We start from the raw sequence: 6,918 nt of genomic DNA on the forward strand, positions 1-6,918 counted from the left end.
ATTACCATCAACTTACTATTATAAAGCAGTTTTATATATACATATAATATATATTTGTCATGTATCTTATACATATATATATAATTATATATAAGATGCATACTATAATATATATAATTTATTATAAAGTAGTTTTTTCCACAGGCAGCTAGTAATAACCTTTCAAAAATCTTCACTGTGCCTTTATAAATAAAAGTTCTAGTAAGTAAACTCTTAATAACAATATTAGAATCTATCCTGTATCTGGGAACAAGCATTTATTTAATCTAACAACTTCTTGCTGGTCAGCCTTTAATCTCTCCATTTCCTGCCTCCGACATGGCTACTTGGTTCTACCTCAGGGATAATGGGTCCTCACGGCCCTTCTAACCAACCATTCTGGTCTTGTAGCATTTCCCGTTGACATGGGGTCTATTCCACTCTGGTGTAGTTAAGAAACTCTGTGTTTCACACTGTTTCTCACATTTCTACTGGGAAAACATTTCAATAGTGTGGTTCCCCCCGTCCCCCCCATTCTGACATTTTAGGAGGAAGTCTTGTTTTGGGGGGGACTTTTCTCACGTTTTTCATTAAAAATGCAAGTGCAGGGGAGCCTGAGTGGCTCAGTCAGTTGAATGTCCGCCTTCAGCTCAGGTTATGATCTTGTAGTCAGTGAGTTTGAACCCCACGTCAAGCTCTGTACCGACAGCTCAGAACCTGAAGCCTGCTTTGGATTCTCTGTCTCCTTCTCACTCTGCCCCTCCCCTGCCCGTGCTTTGTTCTGTCTGTCTCTCAAAACTGAATAAATGTTAAAAAAAAATTAAAAAGAAAATGCAATTACAGGGTGGTCTTGTCTGGTCAGACTCACAGGAGACACTGGAACTGAAGCCCAGCCCAGCTAGGAGCCTCACACAGCGCTTTCCGTCCATGATGCTTTTGTAGCTCATTAGCTCAGGAGTTCTCACTTTGTCACTGCAAGCTAAGCACAAAACAAAGACCGCCTTTGTGTGGGGACTGAGCCTCAGAGAGTCAAGGCTGAAGCCCAACTCTCATCCAATGTCCTTTAGGAAGTCCTTGCTCTGGTTCCTTCTCGTGCAAGTTTTTACCACCACCTCGTTATGCCAACATCAGGGCCAGCCTTAGTCAAAAGCAGACTGAATGTTGCCTCCAGTTTGTCCTTCCCTTTTCAGACTTCCTTTTCTATCAACAACTTCCTATTTCTTGTGCTTCTGACCTCTTGGGGGGTGGTCTCCCTTTGAAAATCTGACATCTCGTTAGAACTAAGAGAGGAATGAGAATTAATTTTTCATGGAAGAAACCTTCCTGGGTGCTTTTTAACAGGGATTTTATAAAGATGATATGCTAATTTTAGTGGTCGGTAGGATAGGCCTGAACAGAAAGGGAAGATTGTTTTGTTTTCTTTCGAGCAGCAGAGGCCTTATAATACAGTTTCGATATACATCCTATTTTAGTCTTTCAGATATTTTTAGAGGATAAAAATAACAAAAAAAGAGGCTTATGTTTAGTGTGCACTTCTACAGTGAACACTGACTGCAGTCCAACAGTTCTAGCGCTTATTAGTGTTCATGGTATTTTCAGGCCCCATCAAAAGAACATCAAGCTTTTCCCTTTCTTTTGGCATCTGCTCAGTTGCTCTGTATTTCCATGGACTATTAAAAGAACTGATTTGTATATTTGGTTCAGGAATTCCAAAATAACCAAGAGCTCTCATAATAAGCAGACTGCTGGCTATTTTTCTTTTAATCAGAGCAATTATGAGATGCATGACAAACATTTTGTTAACTGGCCATTTTCAAAGTGACAAATGGAGGGAAAGGCACAGTGGTGACAAAAGCTCTCAAAAATGTGATTTCCAAGTTTCTGAGCTTTGACCTAAATTGTTAAGCAGGGTTTCAGAATGCAGGTGACCTCTGAGCAATTCATGTTTGAACTGTGTGGGTCCACTTATACATGGATTTCTTATAGCATAGTACTGTAAATGTATTTTCTTTTCCTTATGATTTTCTTAATAATATTTCTTTTATCTAGCTTACTTTATTGCAAGAATACAGTATATAATAATATAACATATGAAATAATGTGTGAATCGACTGTTTATGTTATTGGTAAGGCTTCCAGTATATTGGTAAATATACTATTTACCATTAGTAAATAGTCTACTATTTGAGGGAGTCAAATTATACATGGATTTTCCACTGTGTCGGGGTAGGCTCTCCTAACCCCTGCCTTGTTCACAGCTTAACTGTATATAATTTTTACTCTTCCATCACATCTTTCTGGTAAATGCTGAAGATTAATAGTGTACAACCTCTTTCACTGATATTTTAAAATAATGATTTGGAAATATAACTTAATGCTTATAATGCATGTTTATTAAGTGGTTGAATGCATTGTCTTTAGCTTCTTTCTTTTTCTTTATCAACAAATGTTTGTTAGTGACATTTAATTACATTCTAGTCAGAGTGCTAGAGATGCAAATATAAAACATAGTTCTTGTGGTCAGGAGCTGACAATATGTATCAAGCTAATAAATAATTGCCACATAGTCTGAAAAATAAAGTAACAAAAGTATGTATTTGTTAAAGGGACAGCACAGCAAAAAAAAGGACCAACACGGATTTGATACACTGGAGAGCGTCTTACAGAAGAGGAGGTCCCTGAGTTGGTTATTGAATGAGGACTATGAGTTTTACACACAGATGGGAGTGGTAGGGTGATGGAAAGGCATCTCTGGCAGAAGGAACAGTCTACACCAGAGCAAAGAAGTAAAAGTTGCAGAACACTTAAAAGTCATTTTGGACTGGCCTGACATCTGAGGAAGCTGTGAACTGTGAGGCTCATAGAAGGCAGGGGTCCAGTGCCAGGGTACCTTACTTAGGAGTCTATAGAAAAGGCAGAATCTCTGAAAGCTACTAATGGAAATGTGTATGTTAGGAGAAGTGGATATTGGGTTTCAGAATGGTGACACTAGAGGGGGTTAGACTGATTAGGAGACTGCTTAGTGTTAGGGTAAACCATGATGAGAGCCTGAGCTAAGGCAATCAACACAGGCAGGAGAAGACGAGATAGAAATAAGAGATGTTTAAAAGAGAAAATTTAATAACTAGTTGAGCCTTGGGAAATCCTGACATTTGAAATGTGGGTGACTCAGAGAATGAGAGGAACAGGCAATTAGATAAAGCAGGAGGAATAGGCCAAGGAGCAAAAGTTGAACCAAGTAGAAGATGATATTCCATAGTACCCAAGTCTCAGTTTTGTACCTAGGCAGAACAATAGTAAGTGGTGTTCATTCATTCACTCTTTGACACATATTTTTGGGTGTCTAATGTGTGTCAGCCTCTGTCTAGGTTCTAAGGACACAGGGATGAATAAGAGAGATCAATCTTTGCTTTCCTAGAGCCTATCACCAAATGGAGGGGAGACAGTTGATACAGAAGTAAACACATAGATGAACAAGATAATTTAAAATAGTTATAAACAACAAAAGGAAGAGAAAACAGGGTTATATGACTGAGCATGACTGAGGATGAGTGCTATTGTAGACTGGGTGATCAGGAAAGGCCTCGCTGAGAATGATGATAAGGGGTCAACCAAGAAAAGATCTAAGGCAAGGAGTTCCAGGCAGAGGCTATAGCTAGGGCAAGATTCTGAAGGGGAAACAAGTGAAGAGGAAAGAAGGAAGGCTGGTGAGGCAGCTGGTAGTGTGCTGAAGGTGTGAGTAGAATGAGATGGGTTGGAGAAGAGTTGGGGCTCCATCATGGAAACCTCAGTGAACCATAGTTAACAACTTGGACTTCATTCCAAATGCAATGAGAAGCTGTTGGAAGATTTTAGATGTGAAAGTGACATGGCCTGATTTATGTTTCCAAAAGTTCACTCTGGCTTCAATGGAAGAATGGATTGTAGTGGAGTCCTGGAGACCATCTGAGCAGTAATCCAGGTAAGAAATAATGGTGGCCTGGTTTGGGGTTTAGCTGTACAGATGAAACAGACTGTGGAATATATTCTGGAAATGGAGTTATTTTAGCATGATCTGAAAGGTGATTTTGATAGAGTACCACTGGGTGGACGATGATGCACTTTTATTAAGATGGTGGAGGACTTGAGTGGGAGAGGTCGAGAGTTCCATTTTTCATTTGTTAAACTTAAGTTGCTTATCACATGAAGATGTCATGTGAGTAGCTGCATATGAGAATTTGGAATTCAGGGGAAGATGCAAATTTGAGAATCTATAGATGTATTTAAAACCACAGGACTTGATATTACTTTGAAAGGAGTGAGGTCATAAAAGAAATGGGGCTCCATGAGATAATTGAGTTTGAGCCGGGAAAAAAGGATGCAACAGAGGAGACTGAGAGGTTTTCTGCGACATAGATAGAAAACCAGGATGGAATGGCGTCACCGAACTGACAAGAAGAAAGCTGACCACTGAGGGAGGGGTGATCACCTGAGTCAAATGCTGTGAAGATGTGATACAAAATGAGGACAGATTTAATGCCACAGGTGACTTTGATAAAAGGAGATCCAGTGGAGAGGACAGATAAGACACTTTGATTGGAGAGGCACCTGGGTGGCTTGGTTAGTTAAGCATCTGACTCCAGCTCAGATCATGAGCTCGTGGTTTGTGAGTTCAAGCCCCATGCCAGGCTCTGTGGTGACAGCTCAGAGCCTGGAGCCTGCTTCAGATTCTGTGGCTCCCTCTCTCTCTCTATGCCCTTTCCCCACTCATGCTCTCTCTCTCTGTGTCTCTCTGTCTCTTAAAAATCAACATTTTAAAAAATTAAAAAAGAAACTTTATTGGAGTGAATTGACAAAAAGAAGTGTGGTCATAGAGGTTGGGTCTTTTAAGATATTCTAATAGTACTAGGAAGAAGAGAAATGTGACGTTGCTAATATTTACTGAGCACTATCTTGGGCTAGGCATTTCTGCATATAGTATTTATAATTCTCACAACAACTCTACAAGGTAGATATTTTAATTTTCACTGTTTAGATAATTAAATAGATGGTGAGGGCGCCTCGGTGGCTTAGTCTGTTAAGCATCTGACTTTGACTCAGATTATGATCTCTTGGTTTGTGAGTTCAAGCCCTGCCTCAGGTGAGCCTGAGCCCCTCACTGGGTGAGCACGACCCCTGCTTTGGGTGAACCCCACTTCTCTGCCTCTCTTTTTCCTCTCTCAACTCCTCGTGGGATTCCCTCTCCCTCTCTCTCTCTCTCTGCTTTTGCCTACTTGTACTCATCTCCCAATAAAAAAAGAAAAGGAAGATGAAAAGGATCACAAATTTCCTTCAAGCCACAGAGCTGGCCGTCTTATTCCATTGCTTCATATTCCCACCAGAGGAGCAGATCACCCCACTGATGTGATTTTCCAGAGCCTAAGAACTCCCTCTCAGTTTCTGGCCAGAAATAGTTTACTGAGGGATTAAAAAAATCCATTATTGAAGGTTTTTCAAACTTCTCTGTTATTAATTAAAACATCAATAACCAGGGAACCTGGGTGGCTCAGTTGGTTGGGTGTCCGACTTCAGCTCAGGTCATGATCTCGCATTTCGTGGGTTTGAGCCCCATGTCGGACTCTGTGCTGACAGCCTGGAGCCTGGAGCTCCAGAATCTTGGGATTCTGTGTCTCCCTATTTCTCTGCCCCTCCTTCAGTCATGATCTCTCTCTCTCAAAAATGAATAAACATTGAAAAAAAAATTTTTAAATAGTAATTTTTTAAATGTTTCATTTATTTCTGAGAGAGAGAGAGTGTGAGCAGGGGAGAGTCAGAGAGAGAGGGAGACACAGAATTCAAAGCAGACTCCAGGCTCTGAGCTAGTTGTCAGCACAGAGCCTGACAAGGGGCTCGAACCCACAAACAGTGAGATCATTACCTGAGCCGAAGTCGGATGCTTAACCGACTGAGCCACCCAGGCTCCCCTAAATTTTTTTTAAAAATGTCAATAACCAAGGGAAAAGTAACATCAAATAGTTTATAATATGGATTCCTATTATTTTAAGTACTGTCTACAAGCTCTTGGCATCCCAATTTTTCTCTTCAAAAGCTTTCCTTTGTGGTATGGGATCAGACTTCCAACTTGACATTTTTTTAAAGTTTATTTATTTATTTTGACAGAAAGCATGAGAGAGCACATGTGAGCATGCACAGGGAAGGGCAGAGAGAGAGAGAAAGAGAGAGAGAGAGAGAGAGACAGAGACAGAGACAGAGACAGAGAGAATACCAAGCAGGCTCTGTACTGTTAGCATGGAGGCTGATGCAGGGCTCAATGACACAAATGCTGAGATCATGACCTGAGGCAAAATCAACAGTCTGATGCCTAATTGACTGAGCCACCCAGATGTCCCCCCCCAAATTGACATTTAATGGCTTATAGGCATTTAAAAATCAACGTATCCCAATATATCTTGACTTCCACAACCCCTCTTCCAATTTCCTATCCTGTCAGTTGTCTATTGCAGAAACCTGGTAGTCATCTTCTTCTTCTTCTTCTTCTTTTTAATGTTTTATTTATTTCTAAGAGAGAGAGAGAGCAGGAGAGGGTCAGAGAGAGAGGGAGACACAGAATCTGAAAGAGGCTCCAGGCTCTGAGCTAACTGTCAGCACAGAGCCCTAACCAGGGCTCGAACCCACGAACCGTGAGGTCATGACCTGAGCCAAAGTCGGACGCTTAACTGACTGAGCCATCCAGGTGCCCCCCTGGTGGTCATCTTCTAAATCTCTCTTTGCTTACCCCCACATCAGATCCATCAAGCTATGTTGGCTCCACCTTTAAGAGAGACTTTAGGGGCGCCTGGGTGGCTCAGTCGGTTAAGCATCTGGCTTCAGCTCAGGTCATGGTCTCACCGCTCATGGGTTCGAGCCCCGCGTCGGGTTCTGTGCTGACAGCTCAGAGCCTGGAGCCTGTTTCAGATTCTG

General features: G+C 41.3%; 1 long non-coding RNA gene across 1 annotated transcript in view; it reads left to right on the forward strand.

Moving 5' to 3' along the window:
* Positions 1-3,940, forward strand: part of LOC144224933 (uncharacterized) — a 28,566-nt gene extending 24,626 nt beyond the window's left edge. Inside the window, exon 3 of the long non-coding RNA XR_013333183.1 lies at positions 3,873-3,940. This is a non-coding gene — a long non-coding RNA (uncharacterized LOC144224933). The remainder of the gene's footprint in view (positions 1-3,872) is intronic.
* The last annotated feature ends 2,978 nt before the right edge of the window (positions 3,941-6,918 follow it).

Source organism: Crocuta crocuta, unplaced genomic scaffold (genome assembly GCF_008692635.1).
Source record: "Crocuta crocuta isolate KB4526 unplaced genomic scaffold, BGI_CrCroc_1.0 scaffold452, whole genome shotgun sequence".
Classification (NCBI taxonomy): Eukaryota; Metazoa; Chordata; class Mammalia; order Carnivora; family Hyaenidae; genus Crocuta; species Crocuta crocuta.